Source organism: Pholcus phalangioides, unplaced genomic scaffold (assembly GCF_987345545.1).
Source record: "Pholcus phalangioides strain wild (caught in Gottingen) unplaced genomic scaffold, Ppha-v1.0 ptg000014l_1, whole genome shotgun sequence".
NCBI classification, from domain to species: Eukaryota; Metazoa; Arthropoda; class Arachnida; order Araneae; family Pholcidae; genus Pholcus; species Pholcus phalangioides.
In genome coordinates, this window is record NW_028301607.1 from 2,777,390 (window position 1) to 2,802,531 (window position 25,142).

The window sequence follows — 25,142 nt, forward strand, 5'->3', positions numbered from 1 at the left end:
GAAATAATTTTTCCAGAATTGATGAAAGACATAATTTTTCCAGAATTGATGAAAGACATAATTTTTCCAGAATTGATGAAAATCCAGAATAAATGAAAGAAATAATTCCATATCTCTTCCTATCAATATCAAAATATAGTCTCCGAAAATTTTTTCATTCAGATTGTGTTTTCCCGAAAATTTTCTATACCCTAACCGTGTCTGCGAGAAATTAAAAAAAAATATCAATCTAGTCACACACCCGCACAGAAACATTTTGATATCATAACATTTCAGGGCCACGTGAACGAGTTAAAAGGGGGGGGGGGACCCCAGCGTCTACACATTTTTAGGGACCCTCTTCCAACTCCAAAAAAGTCTTTCAGCGATAAAACACTGATTCAAAAACGCATCAAAAGTGAGAATTTTTATTTTTTTTGCTTGGCTGTATGACTCAGCCCCCCCCCCCCACAATCTCCCTCAGCTCAACCGAGTTCGTTCAGCCACGGGTGAGGAATGTACCCGTTTTTTTTTTTTTTTTTTTGTGTCGTACACATGAATCACAGATTTCTCGGTTCCCGGCTCAAAGATACACCTGCTGCACAAAAGTATACGGTATTGATACGGCGTTATAATGGAAGGAGCTGGGGGGGGGGGCGGTGGTGAATGAAAAGAGAAGTAAAGAACTACATAGAGAGAGAGAGAAGAAAAGAAACTCGCCAAGCTGTTTGGAAGATAGCCGGCCGCCCTTTCGAGGGCATGGGAGAATCGCAAGTCGACGTATTCCCACGGTTTCGAAACTCGGGCTGGCTTCAGCAGCATCATCACCATCTTGCCGTTTTTTTTATTCTTACCGCACACACACACACACAACACAAGCCCCAAGGTTTTTTTTTTTTTTGTTAATTCTCGTCCATCACGTACCGTCTGGCGCGCTTCTTTTGTTGTTGATGGCGCCCGATTTCGCGCGCGCTTCCCACGTGTTACGTTCTTATTTTCTTTCTTGACTTATTTCTTTTCTTGTTTCTTATACTCTCTTTCTGCGATGTGTTTATTTCCCTATCCCGCACGCATATACAGCCTTCGAAGACGTCTGGGGAAGCGACGGGCGTGCAGCGCCATCTGTGGGTGAATATTCGAAATAGCAGATGCAGTTATGGAAGCGGTGGTTCTCGACCTTCGGAAGGGGGTTTTGAGAGGGAGGCTCGGTTGAGGTGGGGTGGGGGGAGATAAGGCCGTCCTGAGAGCATCAGGAGCCCCCGAGTCAAGTGACCTACCTGGTAAATTCTCGAAAAATGCAACTACTCGTTCTTTCGAGGCCCCCCCCCCGTACCCGGGTGTGCGCATGCGTTAAAAAGGCACTGGAGGGGAAGCCCCGGTCATGCACGTGACCCGTAGCCGCCCTGGGGGGGGGTGTGCGAAAGGTGCGGACACACCAGATACCGCGTTCTCGGGGTGGCACGCACTTATCGTAATGATAATTTCTTTTGTCAATTCCGAATTTTCGTGAATTCTGGAATTTTATCTATTGTGTGGAAGAGTATGGCTTTCTGTTTTTCTGAATTTTCATCTCTAGAATTATTTCTTTCATTTATTCTGTTTGTTCTGGATTTTCGTCAATTCTGCAATTATTGCTTTCAGAGAGAGCTAGCTGATACCCGGGGTAGATGTACAAATTTTTGGGATTACCAACACGCGAATAGGCGACGAAAAGCTGTCCGTGAGAAATACAGGGCTCAAATAGGTTGATACATGCCACTGCTAACGACTGGACTTGCGCTTTGTTGATTGTCACGGCAAAAGTTAAACGAATCGGGAACTGTAATCGCTTTAAACCGAATGACATTTCTTCAGTGATAATTGGGATGCGTGGAATGAAGACGTCTTCTCCTTTGGCACATCCAGTTAGAATCGTTGCTTCAATGATGTAATCGTGCAATTTCTTCACGCAGAGTCTGGTGCCATTGCAGAGTGTCGGTGTCTCCGAATTTCTTAAAAGCATAATAGGTGCTCCGACTTTGAGGGCCAAGTTGTATGGTGACATACCCGGAATATCAAAAGAGTTCAGAAATTCTGCAGGATACAGAACTGTTTGCGCTGAGTCTGTGACAGTGTCAACCGATTTTAAGATGTGGAGTCTCTTGGAATAATTTTTTTGTTGATCTTGTTCACACTGTCATTTTTCGGTGCCAGAATCGCTCTCTCACAAAGCCACTCATGGTTTCGTGATTTCGTTGAATATTTGGGAAGACTTTGTCTGCAAGTTCTTGAACTGAATTTAACAACTGGCAAAATCCATTTGGGAACGTAATCAGTTGTGTCATTAACGTAATCAGAACGTAATCCAGTGCTTCGGTCTACGGGAATTCTTCCATTGCCAAGTTTGATCAACTGATGTGAAAATGATAGCAGTGAAGAGCCAAGAAAACTGGTACAGGCATGCGTATGCAAATAAAGAGATATGGAACCAATCAGAGTACGGCGCTGCGGTCGGCAACGCCTATATAACACAACAAGTGTCTGGTATAGTTGTTAGATCGGTTACTGCTGCTACAATGGCAGGTTATCGAGATTTAAGTGAGTTTGAACGTGGTGTTATAGTCGGCGCACGAGAGATGGCACATAGCATCTCCGAGGTAGCGATGAAATTTGGATTTTCACGTACGACCATTTCACGAGTGTACCGTGAATATCGGGAATCCGGTAAAAAATTAAATCTACGACATCGCTGCGGCCGGAAAAAGATCATGCGAGAACGGGACTGACGAGAATCATTAAACGTGACAGACGTGCAACCCTTCCGCAAATTGCTGCAGATTTCAATGCTGGGCCATCAACAAGTGTCAGCGTGCGAACCATTCAACGAAACATCATCGATATGGGATTTCGGAGCCGAAGGTCCACTCGTGTACCCTTGATGACTGCACGAGACAAAGCTTTACGCCTCGCCTGGGCCCGACAACACCGACATTGGACTGTTGAGGACTGGAAACACGTTGCGTGGTCTGACGAGTCTCGGTTCCAATTGCTGATGGACGTGTACGGGTATGGAGACAACCTCATGAATCCATGGACCCCTACATGTCAACAGGGGACTGTTCAAGCTGGTGGAGGCTCTGTGATGGTATGGGGCGTGTACAGTTGGCGTGATATGGGACCCCTGATACGTCTAGATACGACTCGGACAGGTGACAGGTACGTAAGCATCCTGTCTGATCACCTGCACCCATTCATGTCCATTGTGCATTCCGATGGACTTGGACAATTTCAGCAGCACAATGCGACACCCCACGCGTCCAGAATTGCTACAAAGTGGCTCCAAGAACACTCTTCTGACTTTAGACACTTCCGCTGGCATCCCAGACATGAACATTAGTGAACATATCTGGGATGCCTTGCAACGTGCTGTTCAGAAGAGACCTCCACCCCCCTCTTACTACTACGGATTTATGGACAGCCCTGCAGGATTCATGGTGTCAATTACCTCCAGCACTACTTCAGACATTAGTCGAGTCTATGCCACGTCGTGTTGCGGCACTTCTGCGGGCTCGCGGGGGCCTTACACGATATTAGGCAGGTGGTACCAGTTTTTTTCGGCTCTTCAGTGTATATAGGTTAGCAGAAATACCCGGCGCTCTTCCCAGGTTTTCTTCAATTACTGGGAGGATTGGAAAAAGTTACAAACCGTTATCAAGGAATAAACTGTTATAATAACAGAATTAAAGGTGTGACAAACCATTGTAAAGCCATACACACGTCTGAAACGCTTTGTTGCAAACCACGGTAACCAAAGTAAACGTTTCGAAAGTAATTGTTGAGGCCAAGGGCGTAGCCAGGGGGGGGGGGGAGAGACTTGGGGGGTCTGGTCCCCCCCCCCCCCCGAAATGTGAGAAAATGACCGAAAAAAGGGAAAAAGATGGCCAAATCCATTGCTCTGTCACTTTGGTCCCCCCCCGAACGAAATTTCTGGCTACGCCCCTGGTTGAGGCCCCAAAACCATTGTTGCTCGACAGTTTTTCGCCCATTTCGGGCATTTGCCCAGCTCTGACGAACTTTTAAAGTAGCCTGCGGTTCAATCCCGGTCCTGTTTGGTATATATGCAAAATCTGGCGACGATCGGTCTAAAACTGTAGATTTGTATAAAGAACAGACATACATACATACAGACAGACATACTTTCACATTTATACAGTATATAAGATTTTCATCTCTAGAATTATTTCTTTCATTTATTCTGTTTATAGTGAATTTTCATCAACTCTGCAATTCTGGATTCTCTTTATATAGGCCTATATGTGTGTGTGTGTGTGTGTATGTATATATATATATATTGTTTATAATTTTTGTGATTGCATTTTTAACTGGGCTGCTGTATTTTAGTAATATATGACATCCATATTTGTTATGGGCATCTTTTTCTCAGCCACCTCGATGGGTTTTTGCCTGTTGTGGCCTTGTACCTTGTATTTGTACCTGTTTTTTTAATTTTGTGATCACAAATTTCAAAATTATTTTCTTCATCATTTCTGAATGAATAGATATATGAAATTATTTCATTCATCAATTTTAAAGACCGTGGGAAGGGGAAATTGAAATTATTTTCCGCATTAGTTTCTTTCTATAATTTCGGAATCATTTGCTTCATTATTTCTGAAATTTTAATCAATTTAAAAATTATTTCTTCCATCCATTTTCAAATTATTTCGGAATTTTAATCTGAAATTATTTCTTGAAAATTTAATTCCAAAATCGTTATTTTTCTTTCACCCAATCTGAAAATTTTTTTGAAATGTGATTTCTTAATAATTTATTCTAAAATTACTTATTTTTAATTAAATTATATATTTTTTTAAATTCTGAATTTTCATTAGTTTTGGAAATAATTTCTTCCATTATTTTCTAATTTCCACATTAGTTCTGGAATGATGACTTCTATTTTATTTCTGATTTTTATTCATTATTTCTTTAACAATCTCTTTAATCTAATGATTTTTGACATTAACTTCACGGCAACATCATCTCCACGTAAATTCGTCTCCGCCCCCCCCCTCTCCAGGGCCGTCTTAAGAGCACCATGGGCCCCGGACAGAGGGATTTTTTCTGAGGCCCTAATAGGAAAATTGACATGTATGTTAATGGAAAATTTCAACTCTTCCACATTTTTGTGAGGCCCCTCTTCGCTTGAGGCCCCCATGCCGTGCACGGGTGGGCCATGCGTTAAAACGGCGTTGCCCCCTCCCCTCAAAAAAGTAGAATGGGGTCTCAATCTCAGGGTAGTCCCGAAAAACGCGTAAACATAGGAGGGCCCCCCCCCGGTGCTCGTTGAGACGGCCTTGATCTAAAGACAGAACAGACATGATAAATGTTATTTTTGGAATTAAATGATATTGGAATTTATTTTCACAGAGCGCGTGTGTGTGTGTGTGCCGTACGTAACTAGGACTTTTGCCACCCGGGGGGCAAACATGATTTTGCCGCCCCCACAAATAACGGTGTTCTTTGTTCTCCCCCCCCCCAGGCCCGTAGCCAGAAATTTCGTTCGAGGGGGGGGGGCAAAGTGATAGAACAATATATTTGGCCATCTTTTTCCGGTCATTTTCTCACATTTCGGGGAGGGGAACAGACCCCTAAGTCTACCTTCTGCGACAGCCTTGCCCCCCCCCCCCTTAAATTTTACCGTCCAGCGCAGTTGCCCTCCTCTAGTTCCGACAGTACATTCTATGACCATCTCCCGTGGATTTAGAATCACCCTGTATATGAATACGTAATTGTGGTTTACTAAAAAAAAAGTGCAAAACATTAAGGCTAGTGTCCTACGCATTTCAGGAGATACGAACTGTCCGAAGTATACGTACTCCAGGGAGGGAAGGGGGGGGGGGGGTACGCGTGAATAATTTCCGCATGAATTATACGTATCTCTAACCTTCCTCGAATGAAGCCTCTACCAGGCCCACCTTACCAGACGCGGGGCCCGGTGCGAGAATAATAATGGGCCAGTGGAGTCTTTTCGGGGCCCGTTAGCCCAATTTTATATATTTTGTGGAAAAGGAGGATAGGATCACACAACTCATTCAAAAACATTCCTACATTACAACAAAATATAAAGAGGAAGCTGAAAAATGCCCATACAAAAAAAATATAGACATAATTAAATTTTAATTAACAAAACAATTTAATGAGAACTACTTACAGAAAAAAAAATTTAAGGGGTTGGTGCCCGCAAATTTCCTAAAAAACATATTTCTGAAATTTTCAATTTCCAAATACTATGAAATTTTCTGCGTTTAACTGTGTTCAAGTTTTTGTTCTACCCTGTACTAGAAATATTTTTAAATATTTTCATATAAACTGCTTCCGGGCATTACATATGCTAATATTTACAATTAAAATGCTTTTTTCCTCAAAACTAAGTTTCTGTTAAGATAAGAAAAATTTTTTCGAACAAAACCATTCATTCAAATGTCTTGAAACTTTGTATATGACTATGGTGTTACATACTTTAACATGAGGTTGCATGTTGTTGAAGTTAAAACTGGAGAAAAAACTAACCAACTATTAAAGGTGCTAAATCGTATAAAAATATTCACATAGTAAAACACATTTACAAAACCCGGCCTAGTCATAATAAGGAAGTTTTCAGGGCTTTTAAAATGTCGACCTCTGTGTTGAAATAATTACCTCTTTTGGGTAATTAGAAATCTCTCGAAGATGCTGATAATCTGATTCTTCAAGTGATTTGAAGACATTTTTTGTAATTCTTTGAGACAATTTGCGTATGGTAGGCATTTTGGTGTCTGCTCTTATACTTCGAATAAGCCAATTAGCAACAACAATGGATCTGATTTAATACCTCTTTCAAGTCTTACCATATATGGTCATTGCTAGAATGCAACCATACTGGGGGCTGCATAGAATAAAATTGGTCTAATAACCATGTTCAATTTATTTTTTTAGAGATAGCGCTGATCTATTTGCCCGCCCCAAAATATGTGTTTCAACGTAAACTTAGCACTATTAGCTCCATGAATGACATATTCTCTCTGGGCAGTAAAAGAGAGTCGTTTATCGAAAATTATGCCAAGGTATTTCGTGCTGTTAACTGGAGAAACATAATTGCCGTCGAGTCCTGCCCTCAAGGCGATTGCAGCGGCTTACAAAAAAGCCTGAAAGCAGGCTGATGTAGGTGGAAGATCTGCGGAATTCGAGAAATTTTGCTGAGCTCTGCCATCAGGGGATATTTCAACGGCTTACAGAAGGCACGGCAGGCTGAAATGGTTTCAAGAGATTTACCTTATACGCTTGTGTAGAATTCAGCAAGCCTTCTATACATTTTTATGGATGTCTTATACACATTTCCAGGAGGGGGGGGGGGGGAGCGCTACGCAAGCCGCCTATGCATTTCTAGGAGTGAGCCAGAACCAGAAGTTTAAAGGTGATGCCCATGGCCCCCACAAGGCTCCAGGCCTGGGACGATTTTTACAGTTTTTTTGCTTTTTCACGCTATAAATTCATCATAAAGGGGCCCGTGAAAGATCCCAGCCTAGGGGGCCCTGCTCTAGGATGTGGGGGGGGGGCATGGTGATGCCTGGCCCTATTTCGGGCCATAAGGGCTGGGGTCCTCGTGTGCACGGAAAAGACAAGTGAGTAATGTATGTGTAAAAGTGAGTGCGTGTATGAGTTGAGAAAAGGTTGTCACTTGTCAAGATTGGGAATTTAATTTTAATGGTTTTAGGAATTCATTAAAATTTAATTTACGACTTTGGGAAATGCCGCCACTACTTCAAATTATTAGTATTATTAGATTTTGCTGTGAAGAAAGAAAGCCAACGTCTCAACAAGATTAGACCAGACCAGAATAGAATTTATTTTTCCCGTGCCTGGCCCCCTGTGGGCTTAACAAGAGTAAACAAATTTGGCATGCATATGTATGAGTCTGAAGTCTGCACAGTCTTTCCATGAATGAATGGAATTTCGGGGGGGGGGGAAAGAAAGAATTCCTCACTATTTGAAGTAATAATAGTTAAGCATAGATGGCAGCACCATCGCTAACTCACGATTTCTTTACGCTCCGAGCATGGGCGAAATTGATAAAAACGTATAAAAAATTATACATTATATATAATTATTTCTTTTTTTGAAAATCAAATTTTGTTTTTTATCTAATACGAGATTAAAATTGCAAATTTAATTTTTTTTATAAAAAAAATTTCATGAATTTGTTGTCATCAGGGCCCGAACTGGGGGGGGGGGGCAGGCAGGTCCCGTGCCCCGGGTTCTGGACTAGAGGGGGCGCAAATTTCATTCTGAAACCTATCCTTCAACATTACATGGGGACGTCAAAATGCGCTCTTGCCCTGGGTGACCAAGCATCTAGTTGCGGCCCTGGCTGTCATTCATGAAAGGCGCTGGAAAATGATGTCTCCAGCATCATCCGCAGTTCAATATATTGTCAATAGATGACGCTGATAATATCTGTTTGTTCCATAGACTAAAGATATAATTCTTACTCTGTGGTTTGTTCCCTTAGATTGTTTTCGCATTTCATTCGCCTTTGAAATGATTAGGCAGTCGCGCTCAGAATGCTTTTGTCATCCGCGGGCTCCCTTGACCAATTCATAGTTCACCTGTGGCCATACGGGAGGGCGTGAGGGAGCATTGCCAACGCCCCCCCCCCACCCCGCGTCAAAAGCGGCGGCCCAAAGGTTCTTTTCGAAGAGATCCTTTGTTAAACTGCACAAGGGAGCAGCCGATTTCTATTGGTGTTTGGGCTGGGATTTTATCTCTGTTAATTATTTTTCTCATTTTTGATTCATCTATTCTGAATTTCCATTAGTTTCTCAGACCAAAACCGTAACTAGCCATTCCTGTGCGAGAATCTGCATTTAGGCCCCTTCTGGCCCATTCTTGGGCACCCTCCAACTAGGCCCTGTGCTGGTGCAACTGTTGCACCTGCCTAGTTATGGCACCGTCTGAGACAATTTCTCTTAAGTCCCAATTGAAAAGAAAGGGGCACCACCGGTAAATAAAGTTTGAGAACCCCGGCTTACCATATATTTTATGTATATATATATATACATCCAATTTATAAATTTTTAGCATGTAAATTGGTGCAATCATTTATAGTCAGGTAGGGACCCTCAGAAAAGCCAATTTTACGGGCCCAGGATTCTCGACAGCCCTAGGTCTGAGATGATCGAAATTTAAAATTTTTAATGGTGATGAAACTGATTCGGCTTCCATAGGCGTTGTGAACGACTAACTTTGTGAAAAATTATCTGGCTCTAAAATTTTCAATGTTTTGGGGCTGTCGTGGATTTTTAATTTTGACGTTCTACTTCAAATGATTACTACTACTGCTACTACTGAACCACACACGCACCTCGTCCACATTCCTTCGAGGAACTTCTAAAGAATTGGTACCGTGTCGTGAAACTAACGTGAAGCTTGCCTCTATATAACGCACGTTATAGTACTGCCATCTGCCACCTATCTCCCGAACTATGAGTGGAGTGCAACGATTGCATATTTTACTGTTGTAGGACTGTTGCTCTCTGTGGCGAGACTTTTTAACGAGGAGATTGGCTCACATTCGCTCCTCATAGTTGGGAACCACAGGAAACCAACTTCAGCCGACCACCACTGTGACGACATACAGGGTGGGCAAAAAGTCCGTTGAAACTTTAAAAACGAATGAAAACCCAGACCAGACCAGAATCAAACTTTTGCCCCATGCCCAGCTCAAAAAGGCTGATAGTGGGATTAAGTACGGGTCCTAAACGGGCCTATGAAACAAATCTTTTATTCACAAATGAAAACCGGAAAGATGACCGAAGTAAAAAATGGTTCGTAGGGTTAGCATAGTCACGGAAATTGTTTTGACGGAGATAAATAACTAAAAAGCAGCCTATAGGTGGCGCTGACGTACACAAGTCAGATAAAAGATACTCAAATAACGAACCGAATGCCTCCAAATCAGGGGCGTAGCCAGAAATTTCGTTCGGGGGGGGGGCACCACTTTCATTTCGGGGGGGGGGGACCAAAGTGACAGAACAATGGATTTGGCCATCTTTTTCCCTTTTTCCGGTCATTTGCTCACATTTCACAGTTTCTCACAATCCCCCCCCCCCTCGCTACGCCCTTGCTCCAAATCGTTTATTACATCAGCATGTGTTAAACACGACCACCACCACAGGGAATAACACACTGCAGGCGAATCACAAATCCAGCAACGTTTTGTTTGCGTGAAAGAGATGCGCTTTCTACCGTCACGTTTATGAAATATGGAGCAACTAGTCACAATGCTAATCCGGTCAAGGCATTCCTGATACAGACGTTCGGGGAAGACAAAATCATTAGCACGCGTTGCAGGTTCCCGTGGCCTCCTCGGTCTCCAGATTTCACACTGGCAGAATTCTGGTTATGGGGATATTTGAAATCCCGGGTCATGGGCGGAGATACGGGTGGGCGTGGGGGGCTATAGCCCCCCCCCCCCCCAGCGTCAAAGGTGGAGTCGACTGATCGAATGTATATATGCATATATGAATTGTCATCATCATCATCTTGCCCCCTCCCCCAGCAATAATGACCGTGCCCCCCCCCCAGACTTCCAAGTCTATCTCCGCCTATGTCCCGGGTGTATTCGATCAGCACCACCTAGAGATAGGAAGCCTCCGCAGTCCACTTGTGACGTCAGTAAGTAGTCCATTTTCCCTCGAAATATTTGGGGAAAAAATTCCCTGCTCGTGCCAGTATCATCACTGTGAAAAAAAGAAATGATCGGGCTCAGAATTGGCGATTTCTGTGCCCCCCACATCCAATCACTATGCGGTACTCGGGAACGATTCTTATAACCTTTTTGATTTTTCACACTATAAATTAACCACAGGATGGGATGCCCCCCTCGTGAAAAAAAGCTGGTTTGGGGTCCGCGAACTATTCCAGCCTAGCGGTCCCGCTGCAGGATGGTGGGGGCGGGGAGGGTGCGAGCCTCTGGATACATACACATAATTTTGTCGCGATGAGTCAAACGGTTCCCGATAACAGGCCCTTTTCGAGTTTGTGACTGTATATTATAGAACGGGGGGGGGGGGGGGCTCTGCCCCCTGCAGCGCGGCCAACCCCTCCCCCTGCCCCTTCTCTTTACAACATTATTTGTTTATTTCGCCCCTCTTCATCAGCGTGCTATGGAAAGGGACATATGAAAGCAACAGCTTACTGAAGAAGCGAATTTTACAATAATTAAGCAACAAAAAACAAATGAGATTCATTAAGTACCCCCAGAAAACTTCGCCATGGGGGGGGGGCCCAGATTCAATTCGCTGAATTCTAGTGGAGCCCCAGACTGGATTTATCTCGGGCTACCTATGTGTTGCAAATTCTACAACGTTAAACAACAAAAATGAATGAGATTCATTCAGGGACACCCGAGATGAAACCTGTCAACTTCTCCATAGGGCCACAACCTGGAGGCTTGTCGGACATCCCCAGACCCAATTCGCATACTTTTAGTGGGGCCCCCGTATAGGTTTTATACGACCACGAAAATTTTTCATTTTTATTAATTTTACAACGAATAAAATCCATGGTCCCACATCCAGTAGCGGGGGCCCGATACGCAGATTTTTAATGGAGGGGGGGGGGGAGCCCAGACTGGCTTTATTTCGGGCTACCAATTTTGAAAATTTTACAATGTTGAACAAAAAAGAATCAATGAGATTCATCCAGGGGCCCCGATCTGGAGGCTTGTCGGACATCCCCGCTGCAAGTGCCGCGAAAAAAATTTCAGTTAGATTCATTTTACCAACGAATAAAATTCAGGGCCCCAACCAATTACCCGGGACCGAATTCGCATACTTTTGTTGGGGCCCTGGACAGGCTTTATCTGACCACGAAAATTTTTCATTTTTATTAATTTTACAACGAATAAAATCCAGGGCGGGGACCACATCCAGTAGCGGGGACCCGATACGCAGATTTTTAGTGGGAGATCCAGACTGGATTTATCTCGGGCTTCCACTGTTGCAAATTATACAATGTTACACAACAGAAAAGAATGAGATTCATCTAGGGCCCCCAAAATGAAACCTGTAAACATGGGGCCTCCGACTTGGAAGCTTGCCGTTCATCCTCCGCTGCGAGTGCTGTGAAAATTTTTCATTTATATTCATTTTACCAACGAATAAAATCAAGGGCCCCCAACCGGCGTTCACGGAACCTTTGCCCCCGATATTTCGCCTCCGACATCTCGCCCCTGGCACGTTTCGTCCCCGGTACATTTGGCCCCGGGAAATTTCGCCTCGGACGTTTCATCCCGGGAATTTCGCCTTGACATTTCGCCTACCCTGATCATATGAGTGACCCAGTGAGTGACCATATGAGTGATTCAGTGCGTAATCAAGTAAATCGGAAATTTATCTCTGATATTTCGCCTGCCCTGATCGTACGCGTGACCATATGAGTGAGCATATGAATTATGGTACAAGTGATCAAATGAGTGAATATATGAGTGATCGAGTTGAGAAAGGAATATGAAATTAAATAAATTTAATGAAAATTTACCCCCGGACATTTCACCTGCCCTGACTCTGTGAGTGATCATATAAGTGCAATAAATTGCAATTTTTGGCAAAATTTAGTGATAAGCCGTATTCAGCATTGCAATTCCCTGCATTCTCCTCGATGATGCATGGTGAACCTAAGTATAAAGGTTTTTATTTAAACCCACCTGGATATCTAGGAGGGGAGGGAAAAGGTACCCCTTGGGGGGATTTCAATGTTTTTGTTCAGGACGGTAATACCTCTGCTTATATTGAAAAACTTCGCAGCAACGTAAATTTGGGAAACATATTTTATGCTTAAACTGAAAATTCCAAATTCTTAGGATCCATTAAAGTGTGAGTCACTTGGTCACTCAGTGCTACGTAACCACCTATAAAAAGGGAGGGGATGAGGAGGATCATCTTGGCAGACACTCCACCCTCGCACTTTGCCAATGACTCAATCGCTCACTTTGTCAATCACTCAGTCGCTCACTTTGTCAGTCACTCAATCGCTCACTTTGTCAATCACTCAGTCGCTCACTTTGTCAATCACTCAATCGCTCACTTTGTAAATCACTCAGTCGCTCACTTTGTCAATCAATCAATCGCTCACTGGGTCAATCATTCACTTTATCAATCTTTCGGTCACTCATTCGGCCACTCAATTGGTCACTCACTTGGTCACACATTCACTTATGCGTTCCATCACTCAGTAACTCCCTTGGTCACTCAAACGGTCAGTCCCTTGATCACCCACTTGGACACTCGTACCGTCACTCACCTGGTCACATATACAGTCACTCACTTGGTCACTCATGCAGTTAACCACTCGGTCACTCATACGGTTAATCACTCAGTCTCTCCCTTGATCACTCATATGCTCAATCACTCTCAGCCACTCGGAAATTTATACAAGCATTCACTCGGTCTTTCATTCCGTCAGCCACTCGGTCACTCATGCGCTCAATCATTCAGTATTTCCCTTGGTCACTCATACGCTCAATCACTCACTAGGGAATTTACACCAGTATTTAATTAGTCACTCATTCGGTCAGTCACTTATTCACTCAAACGTTCCATCGCTCAGTAACTCCATTTGTCACTCACATGGTCAATCCCTCGATTACTCACTTGATCACTCATACAGTTAATCACTTGGTCGCTCATGCGGTCATTCACTTGGTCACTCATACGTCCATTCGGTCAGTCACTCGTTCACTCATACGGTTAATTACTCAGTCTCTCCTTTGGTCACTCATATGCTCAATCACTCTCAGTCACTCACTTGGAAACTTACACAAGCATTTAATCGGTCACTCACACTTGGCCACTCATTCAATCAAACGTTTCATCGCTCAGTAACTCCCTTGGTCACAAGGTCAATCCCTCAATCACTCACTTGGTCGCTCATGCGGTCATTCATTTGGTCACTCATATGGCCATTCGGTCAGTCACGTGGTCACTCATACGGTCATTCACTCATAAAGTCTTTTGCATACTAGTTGATACGGTCACTCACGTGGTGAGTCATTCCGCCACTCGCTTAGTCATTTATACGGTCACTAACGCACTCCTACAGTCCATTTCACACTCACTTGGTCACTCACACGGTCACTCGATCACTCATACGGTCACTCATGCGTTCAGGGCAGGTGAAATGTCAGGTGTGAATTTTTCGGGGGCCAAATGTACCGGGGCGAAATTTCCGGGGGCCAAATGTAACGGGGACGAAACGTTCCAGGGGCGAGATGTTGGGGGCGAAAGTTCCGGATCCCCCTAACCAGGACACCAATTCGCATATTTTAGGGCTAATTCGCCAGTCGGGCCCCAGACTGGCTTTATCTCGGACTACTAATGTTGCAAATTTTACAATGTCAAACAAAAAAATCAATGAGATTCATCCGAGGCCCCGAAATGGAACCTGTCAACTTTTTCATGGGAGCGCCGATCTGGAGGATTGTGGGAAATCCCCTCCCCGTGAGAGGCCACGAAGATTTTTCGTTTTTATCAATTTTACAAAGAATAAAATCGGAGGCCCCACATCCAGTAGCGGGGACCCAATACGCAGACTTTTAGTAAAGGACTCAGACTGGATTCATCTCGGGCTTCCGCTGTTGCAAATTCTACAATGTTAAAGAAAAGAATGAGATTCATCCGGGGCCCCCAAAATGAAACGGGCCTTTGACTTGGAAGCCTATCAGGCATCCCCCCACCCCCGTGAGAGCCACGGCAAATGTTCATTGGTATTCATTTTACCAACGAATAAATTCCGACTCCACCCCCGACGCAATTACCCGTGACCTAATTCGCAAATTTTATGGGGCCCCCAGACTGGATATATATTCGGCTTCGCTATCGAAAATTTTTCAATGTTAAACAGCAAGAAAACAATAAGATCCATCAAAGGCCCCTGGAAAAAAAACCTTTGAACTTCCCCCTGAAGGTACATGCGCAATCCCCCGGGTACCCGACCTTGTGTGTTGGGAGCACTGGTGATATATGTATATCATATATACTTTTCGGTATGATCCTCCCCCGCCAAGGGCAGGGCTGACAGGGGCCGGAACGATTCTTATCACTTTTTGATTTTTCACGCTATAAATTAACCACATAGGGGCCCGTGAAAAAGCTGGTTTGGGGGCTCGCCATCTATTCCAGCCTAGGGGCCCTCTAACTCCGCGCTGAGCCAAGACAGCCGGAGAAGCCAAAAATGAAGACTAGGGGGCCTGTACAGGTTGTAGATAGGTTGTCTGTGTCTGTAACAAATATAAGTAACAAATCGACTTTCTACCAGAGCCTAAAAAATATAAAAAAGCCCAATACACTTCTCTCAGCTTATGATGATTTTTTGGAATATAAAGACTCGTTAGATGTCACTACGAACAGTTGGTTGTCTGTAACAAATATAATTAAACAAATCAATCTTCTACCAGAGCCTACAACGTAGGAAAAGCCCAATACACTTCTCTCAGCTTATGATGATTTCTTAGAATATAAAGACTCGTTAGATGTCACTACGAACAGTTGGTTGTCTGTAACAAATATAATTAAACAAATCAATCTTCTACCAGAGCCTACAACGTAGGAAAAGCCCAATACACTTCTCTCAGCTTATGATGATTTCTTGGAATATAAAGACTCGTTAGATGTCACTACGAACAGTTGGTTGTCTGTAACAAATATAATTAAACAAAGCAATCTTCTAACAGAGCCTACAACGTAGAAAAAGCCCAATACACTTCTCTCAGCTTATGATGATTTCTTGAAATATAAAGACTCGTTAGATGTCACTGCGAACAGTTGGTTGTCTGTAACAAATATAAGTAAACAAATCAATCTTCTACCAGAGCCTACAACGTAGAAAAAGCCCAATACACTTCTCTCAGCTTATGATGATTTCTTGGAATATAAAGACTCGTTAGATGTCACTGCGAACAGTTGGTTGTCTGTAACAAATATAAGTAAACAAATCAATCTTCTACCAGAGCCTACAACGTAGAAAAAGCCCAATACACTTCTCTCAGCTTATGATTTCTCGGAATATAAAGACTCGTTAGATGTCACTGTGAACAGTTGGTTGTCTGTAACAAATATAAGTAAACGAGCCCAAACTGGTACCAAAAAGCAGTACCAAAAGTGCCTAAAAAGTAGTAAAAGACAAAACTATTATTCTATCATGATCAGCATCATCTACAATCATGTCACAGCATGTCGAAGACTAGATGTCGCTGTAAAATGCATATTGTCTATTTTCTATTACAAACTTGTGGACAAACTTATTCCTCACCTGCCATTAATGCTTAAAAAGTAGGCTGACCATATGTGCTCGAGTAAAATACGTGAAATTTTTCTTCGAAATACGGGAAAATGTGGAACATTGCTGATAATCACAAAAAAGTGATGCCGACAGTGAAGAAAGTCGCCAACATACTAAAATCACAGAAAAGTCATTAATCGGGGAAAATGATGAGCCGTTTCAAATTGCAGTGAATTAAAAAAAGAAACCATGACAAAAATATATAATATAGTGTAATATAAAATAAAATAATATAGTGTAAAATATAATATAGTGTAATATAAAATCAGACTCGAAAAGGGCCCATTTCTACTACGTCACTAATTCCCAACGGAAATTAGTGACGATTTTTTTTATTACGGAAATCGGTGACGTTTTTGAGTGCGGCAATGAGTTACGTTTTTCTGTTACGGAAATCGGTTATGATTTTGGGTCAAGTTTTCATTTAACTCCTGAACCCATCACGAACTGCTTGACCTGTAGGAACCAAGTTTTGTGCATGTACCCAGAGGTATGTGGACAGGTATACAGTGTGTTCACCGGGTGCGGGTACCCAGGGCGCGGCATTCGATATATATCATCTAATGACAGGTTTCATTGCGAGTCGAGGATGAATCTCATTGTTTTCTTGCTTTTCATTGCACATTGTTCTGCATTTGCTCATTGTGGTGCATTGCAAATAATGGTGCATCGCGTGCTGTATTGCTTGCTCTAATGCAGCGTTATTGCGTATTGTGTGTGCATTGCTTTGCTTATTGCGATGTGAAGTACTGTGGTGCACTATATTACTGATTGCATACATCACTGATTGTGATGCTTTACGTGCTGTATTACTTATTGTAATGCAGTGCTTATGGTATATTAAGGCTCATTGCGTATTATGGTGCTTTGCTTATTGCGATACATCGCGTATTGCGCTGTATTTCGGTGCTGCATTGTTTATTTTGCGAGAAGTATGTGTAGTGTGTTAGTGCGTTTGCTTATACTTAATGCAGTGCTTATTATTATGTATTGTGGTGCAATGCATATTAAAGTGCTTTGCCTATTGCGATGCATCGCGAATTGTGCTGTATTGCGTATTTTGTGTATTACTTACTATTACACTACTGTGCATTACTTACCATGGTGCACTACTTATTTTTCTGTATTGCCGATGGTGATGTATTGAGTTTTGTGCTGTATTTCTTATTGTGGTGCGCTGCATAGTGGTAGTATTGTGCTTTATTGGCGGTGATGGTGCTTTGTGTGTTGAAATTCACCGCGTATAGTGATGCATTCCTTATTGTGATGCACTGCATAAAGTGGTGCGTTACTTATTGTGTATCGCCTATCCTTGTGTATAACGTATGTATTGCGGTGCATCGAGTGTTATGCTGTATTTATGATGGCAGCGTATTACTTATCGAAATCAGAGAGTGGGAAACCTGGCAATTTAATGACTATTTTTGTAAATATAATATTAGCCAATTGCTCATTGTTATGCATTACGTATTTCAGTGCATCACGTGCCATATTGCTTATTCCAATGCAGTGCTTATGGTGTATTGGGGGTTCGTTTCGTATTATGGTGCATTGCTTATTGCCCTGTATTGCCTATGATGGAGGTGTATTTCTTATATATTCATATTGTTCTGTATTGCCGATGGTGGCCACACACGCATTGTGTTGTTTCGCTTATCGCGATGGTGGTGTATTGCTCTATGTGGTGCACTGAATATAGTGGTTCATTGCTTATTGCGGTGCTTTGAATATGGTGGTGAACCAATTATTGTGCTGTATTGCCGATGGTGGTGCATTAAATGCTGTATTGCCGATAGTGGTTGCATTAAGTGCTGTATTGCCGATAGTGGTTGCATTAAGTGCTGTATTGCTTAATGTGATGCCCTGAATATAGTGGTGCATTGCTTTTTACGGTACCCTGAATAGGGTGCACTACTTATTGTGCTGTATTGCCTATGATGGTTGGTGCATTGCATATTGTACTGAATCGCCGATGGTGTGCATTGCATGTTTTATGTGCCATATTTCTTATTGTAGTGCATTGCGCATTGCAGCACATTACGGGATGTATTGCTTATTCTAATGCAGTAATGCAGTGCTTACATGCTTTTTGCGTATATCATGGTGCCTCGCTTATTGCGATACATCGCGTATTGCGGTGAATTACATTTTATGCTGTATTGGGTACACTGTAAATAGCGGTCCACTGCTATTTTTTGTGCATTGCTTATTGTGTCATGCATCGCGTGCTGTATTGCTTATTATAATGCAGTGCGTATTGCGTATCGTGCTGTATCGCTTATCGTGGTGCATTGCTGATTGTGGTGCGTTGCGTATTGTTATGCATTATGCGTTATAGTGCAACGTGTGCTGTATTTCTCATTGCAATGCAGTGATTATTGTGTATTGTGGTGTATTGCGTACTCAACTGTATTGCTTATTGTGGTGCGTTCTGCGTATTGTTTATGCATTACATGTTGTAGTGCATCGCGTGCTTTATTGCATATTATAATGCAGTACGTATTGTGTATTGTTATGCATTACGTATTTTAGTTAATTTAAAATTAAATTATTATTTATTATAATATTATATTATAATTATATTATAATATTATTATTATAATTATATTATAATATTATTATTATAATTATTTAAATTTATATTGTCCTTTTGCTTTCTCCCAATCTTGATTTGCAATCCCATATACGTCGTGTGCCGTATTGCTTATTATAATGTCGTGCCTACTGCTTATTATGATGTATTGCTTATTGTGGTGCACTGCAATATGTTGAATTACTGATTGCGGTGCATTGCTATTGTTATGCATAACGTATCCATCGCGTGATGAATTGAGTGCATCGCGTGCTGTATTGCTTAATATAATGCTTATTGGTTATTGCTATTGTGCTATATTGCTTATTGTAGTGCAGTGCAAATTCAAAAAAGATGGAAAACAACAGTGTCACTCTAACAGTTACGGTTACAGTGAGAAAATTTCAAAAATATCAAATGGCAACACCAAGTTTTTTGTTTGTGCTTGATATTTTCTCACTGTAACCGTAACTGTTAGAGTGACACTGTTGTTTTCCATATCATTCTTGAGCGCATACCTCAAAATACCTTATGCAAAATTTCATTCGGTTTCTGTGAATGGTATGATAGTTAGGGCCCCATATGTCGGGATAGTTTTTTTATAATCACCCCGTATATGAGAGAATGATTCAGATGCGGCGTTTATGGCTGGAAACTGCTAAAAAGTTCTCAAGCCTTCTTAGGGAAACATCGTGACATGACAGTTCAGAGCTTCCGAGGAAGGCATGCAATTAACACTTCGGAGGAGTGTCGAATTGCCTCGCTACGAGGCAGTCATCATCTAGAGATGCTCATGCTACAGACCAGATGGTAACTCCAACGAGAGGGGAGTTTTTCAATGGGGAAAAATTAGTAGATTTCTTTTGTGGTGCCCCTTTTCGTTTGATGCCCTGAGCGTGTTTGTTTTCTTCGTTAATATAGCCCTGTTATTCTTTAATGGCAGAAAGAAGGGCCAGACCTTTTTTCAGGGGTGAAGAATGCGACCCCCCCCCCCTTCCATCTGCATACACTCTTTTCCCCCTTTAAAATAACCTAACGCCGTACCTAATAACATTAAAAATGACATTATAAGGTCCCTAAACTGAAAGTATCCTTTCACAATCAATAAGAGTCTAATGGGAAAAAAATTAAATTTTAATCAAATATTTCCGAAGCATATGCTGGAAAAGGAAAGGGTTTCGTTTGGAAAAATTGCAGCCCCTGAAATTTGGCGGCTCGGTGCGACCGCACCTTTCGCAAAACCCCCCAAGTCCGGCCTTGCTTGTCAGCAAAAGTCAGCAAAACTCTGACACCCCCGTCAGCAAAATTTCGTCATCAGCTCTGCCTCTCTGAAACCTAACGCATATTGGTGGCATCAGAGACGTACACAGAGGTGGGGGCCATGGGGGGGGGGGAAGAAATAATTTCGAAACTGATGAAAGAAATAATTATAGAATAAATGGAATAATTCCGGAACAAACTGATGAAAACTCAGGATTACAATGAAAGAATTTCGCGAATTCCAGAATTAATGAAAATTGAGAATTACTGAATGAAATAGTTTTTGAATTTTTGAAACAAATAATTTCAGAATTAGTGAAAAAAAAAAACTTATAAATCAATGACAGAAATAATTTCTTAATTTCTGTGATAGAAGTTATTTCACAATCAATAAAAGAATAATTTCATAATTATTGGAAGAAATGGTATCAAGATATACTGAGAAGGAAAATAATTCCAGAATTACCGAAATAAATAATCATTTGAAGTGATTTAAGATTGAAATTAATCTCAGAATTAATTAATTAAATCAGCGATTAATAAAAACCTCATAATTAGTGAAAAAAAAACTATTTCAGATCCAATCAAAATTGCCAATTAATAAAAGAAATAATTTCTGAATAATTGAAAGTCTTCAGTCATTTTCGTCCCTTTTCAACTCGGGGCCCCATTGGCCTTTTTCATTAAAATGTCACTAAATTACATGAGTTAGTGGCCCGTGGACTTCGTGGGAAGTTGCAATTCGGCCCGCCGTTTCTTAAAGGTTGAGGACCCCTGGTCCAACGCTCGATATAACGACCCCCTTCGTACCGTCGAAAACGGATGTTAAATTGGGGGGGAGAGTTGTTATATCGGAAGTAAAACATATATGATAGTTGTCCTGCGAAAACATTTAAGACCTAACCTACCAGTCGTTGTAATGGAATGGTCGCTATAACGTGGGCTTTTACAACGAGTGTGGACTTCATAACCACATCTTCATATTAAACCTACTTATTGTAATTTGTAATTTTTCAAATAATCCCAAAATTATAATATCACTTTCACGATCGAATAGTTTTTAATTTAATTTAGAATTAAATTATCAAGTCTGCCAGCGGTCGACCTGTGCCATCGTAAGGAGTACTTTTGTTCCTGAGACCCGTGGCTCTCAATCCGTGGTCCGCGCAACACTGGTGCTCCGTGAGGACAGACACTTCAAGTGTTCCGCGAGAAATATCAAACAAATCTACTATATCATTAATATTTGTTCCTCTTTGTTGACAACTTATCGGGAGATTTCGAATAAACTTTTTCCTAACTAGAGCCAGGATTGTACGCAAATGCATTTGTTCAAATTTTGACTTGTTTCTATATTAATTAATACTGAAAAAAAGTACACGTCCTCATTATAATGCGCACAAATGCATAAAATTGAAGAATTTCAGAATCAGTGCGTATTTTCTGCACATTTATCAACATTTTTAAACATAAACAACATCACTGATCGACTCCACCATCTTCGGCTGAAATTTGAGCAAAATTTCTGGGAGATTTATATAGTTTATTGATGATTTATCATATTTACCAATACGAGCTGGGGATTACACATAATCACCGGTAATTGTGAAAAACAAAATTTATTAAACTTACAAAAATGGTTGGTAACTATGCGTAATAGGCGGTGATTGTGCATAATAATCGGGTTTATCAAACTTCCGTATCACATATATAGCAGTTCTGTTTCAGCTGGGAAACATTATTGTGGTGGTAGTGTTTTTTTTTTTTTTTTTGGACGAAAAGTGACGCCACCTGTTGCGAAAATCGGTGGAAAATGACGTCATCAAGGGTGCGCGCGCAGGCGTCCTCCTTTCTCAGTTTTCGAAACAGGTAACCCTAGATTAGTGATACGTAAACTTCGTAGATGCCAGAAACGCAAAATTTCAATTCGCTTAGTGGCTGTCGTAGCGAACGGATGTACGTGGGTAGTGCTGTCTTTAAACGAGCTGCGATGATCGCGCATCGGTGACATCTCATCCAGAGTAGAAAAAAGTATTTTTCCTCTCTCTCCCAACGGTTTGAGCAAATAAATAATAAGACTCGTCCGTGAGTAGAAGTACTATTTCAGCGGCTTCAGCAGAGTATGTAGCTGTCAAGCTTACGTAAGGACGGCAGTGACTAACGTGCGTATGTGTGTGGGGTGGCGGTGAGATCGTGAAGGTGGGTGACTAGTGTATGTGCGCAGCGGTCTTAACGAGACCATATTTCTGCAGCTCTTGCTCTTCCACGATTCCACTTCCGTGACATTTATTACTGCTTGGATACATTATATGCTGGATAGCTGTTTTTGTGGCGACGAAATGGCAGAATGGTAGGTGCTACTTCTGTTGTCATTCTCTTGCCGAATTGTGTGTGAGAATAGTAGTGCAAAATGTGGCGGATCATGGTTGGACAAAAATAAAATGAAGGTATGCCTTGCGCATATTTTATTGCTAGGTAAGGGCATATTAAATGTAGTTAATATAATTGGTAAGATTAAGGAGACAGTTGATGACGAGTAGGTTCCTCTAGAGGGCACTGTAGAATTAATTCTGAATGAACTGAATCCTATTCTTTGTTGAAGTGTTCACTACCATAATATGTTCAGTACATGGCGATCTCAAGTAGGCAATGAATGTGAGACTGATGGTAATTTTCGTACCATTTTTAAACTGGTTAAAGACAACAAAAAATTCAACTGATGTTGCATCTCATAGAATATAATTAGTACCTAATTACTCTGTAGTATGAGATCGTTATTCAATTGTGATAATCAGAAATGTGGACTATGTAAAGACAAAGATGACAAAAAATACCGGTAGAGATTCGTAGCAAAAAGAAAACTAAAGGCACTCCTGATATTGTTGTCAGTGAAAAGATGACTGATGAGAGAAGCACACAGACTGCGGATAAATTCCTTAGTCCTCAAAGCCTCCCCGCCTCGCCCCTCTATCAAGCTAATTATCAGGTTGCAGGTCCATCTAATAAACCTGATAACTGTTTGCCCAATAGAGCTAATGAAAAATCAACAAAGAAGAACGTTGAAAGTGAAGTTACTAATGACCCAGATCCCAATAACACTAATGAGTGGCAATTAGTGGAAAAGAAAAAGAAATAAGTCAGAAATACCCCCACTTAATTTCACAAAATATAGGAACTGGAAAGAATTGTCAGTCAAAATTAGGGGTGTTTGAGAATCAAGTTTTGATGCTAAGAAAACTGGTACAAACGTGCAAATTACATGTAACAACTATATGCTCTCCGAGACCGTCCATCCCTTTGGGAAAGAGCGCAAACCATCCCAAGATGGTCTGTCTGGGTGGTCAGCTGTCATGCCTGTCTGTAACAACTAAAAATGATCATAGTGCTATGACTAAAACGCTTGAAAAAGAAGTAAAATGCAGCACATTCATATTAAAGTCTGATAAAAACTTGAACGCAGTTATTAGGGACTTGGACACGACAACATCTTCCGATGAAATTAAGGAGTTCCTTGAGGATTTGGGCTACGCAATTACTAGTGTTGAACAATTAAAGAGCCCTCGTCAAAATCATGGTGTAAAGGTTTTTGTCTCATATGTATCTGCCTGGAACGGATAAGAGCAAAGAAATGTACCAACTGGATTCGTTAAACTGTTTGAAGATAGGGTCGAAACCTATATAAGAAGGAAGGGTTAGACGCGATGTTATAACTGCCAAGCTTGGAATGGGTACACAGACCGTAATTTTTATAATGAAACCCGATGTGTAAAATGCCCCGATAAGCATCACACATCAGAATTCGATAAGGTTAAGGATAAGGTCTTACCAGTGTGTACGGATTGCTCACTAAACCAACCGGCTAGTTTCTGACATTGCAAAAGGTACCCATGGAACCTTGAAAAATCAGGTTCTAAAGCAGGTATTGGGTCACAAAAAAGTTGATGTGGTCTCTGCACCTGCCTATGTTCCACCATATCTTTTTATTGATATATCATTTCATGTACAACAAGTGGGGAAGTATGTGTGTGTGGGGAGGGGGTGAAGTTGTATAATGGGTCCTGCTGCTGGTTGGCTTGTGGCTTGGTGTGGGTGGTTTGCTGGTCTTGGATGTCATTGGTTTTCTCCACCGTGGCCCACGTTTCCTGAGACGGATCAACTTATATCCCCTAGTGGGACAGAGCGTGGGTCACAAAAAAGCTAAGGCCTCAAAGCCTAGCGTTCTAGGTAGTGCAGTAATCTAGTTCCTTCTGTGAGTGCAAGTGAAGATAATATGGAGGAAATACCCGCTGAGGACGAGGAGTTAACTCAACGACAACAAGTAACCTCCCATGTAGGAAATAGACCCATGCTTAAGCGCAAGACATACGCAAAAGCAACAACCCTCCTAAAGGTGGAAAATGGAATTTTCCACGGAGACCATGGCATGGAATGCTAGCGGGGGGGGGGGGGGTGCCTATCATTGGCGATTTCCAAGAATTTACAGAGCTTGTAACGATTTCGACATGATGTTAATTTTATTTGCGAAACATTTTTGAAACCCTCGATGATTTGCAGTTTTAAAAGAGGAAATTGGTCACGATTTTGCTCAATACTTGCACCTTGCGTCCTACTATATGTGCTTTTAAAAGCCAATAAATTCTCTTGCATAAACTAGATCACTTTGCTGCATGCGATTGTTTTGCAAAATATGTGCCTGGTTTGGGTAATCTTCCTTCAGTTTTTTTAAAATAAAGTTCCATTTGAATCCATTTGAATTTCGCTTCTGAGTTCTGTAAGAAAATTACGGTACTGATCGGCAATTTGAAACTATCAAACTATCCATTCGCCCTCGTTTTGTGAAGTTCATAGTCTTGAAATCTTTTGAGCACCAACTAATTTTTGAAAAAAGACTTTTTTTTGACATTTTGGAGCATTATTTTGCATATTTCAGCATAACAATGAAGAGTGATTTCTCCCCCTCCCTCTTGCCTAGTTT

The 25,142-nt window shown here is 41.6% G+C and overlaps 1 protein-coding gene across 4 annotated transcripts in view; it reads left to right on the forward strand.

Moving 5' to 3' along the window:
* Window positions 1-25,142, forward strand: part of LOC149077928 (carotenoid-cleaving dioxygenase, mitochondrial-like) — a 62,342-nt gene that overhangs the window by 3,811 nt on the left and 33,389 nt on the right. The window contains exon 1 of one of the 4 annotated variants that reach the window (XM_089241532.1): window positions 22,050-22,517. The exons of 1 other annotated variant lie outside the window; for it this stretch is intronic. The gene's annotated coding sequence lies outside the window, so the exon portion shown is untranslated. 2 more of the 4 variants (XM_089241534.1, XM_089241533.1) reach the window with 2 other exon arrangements.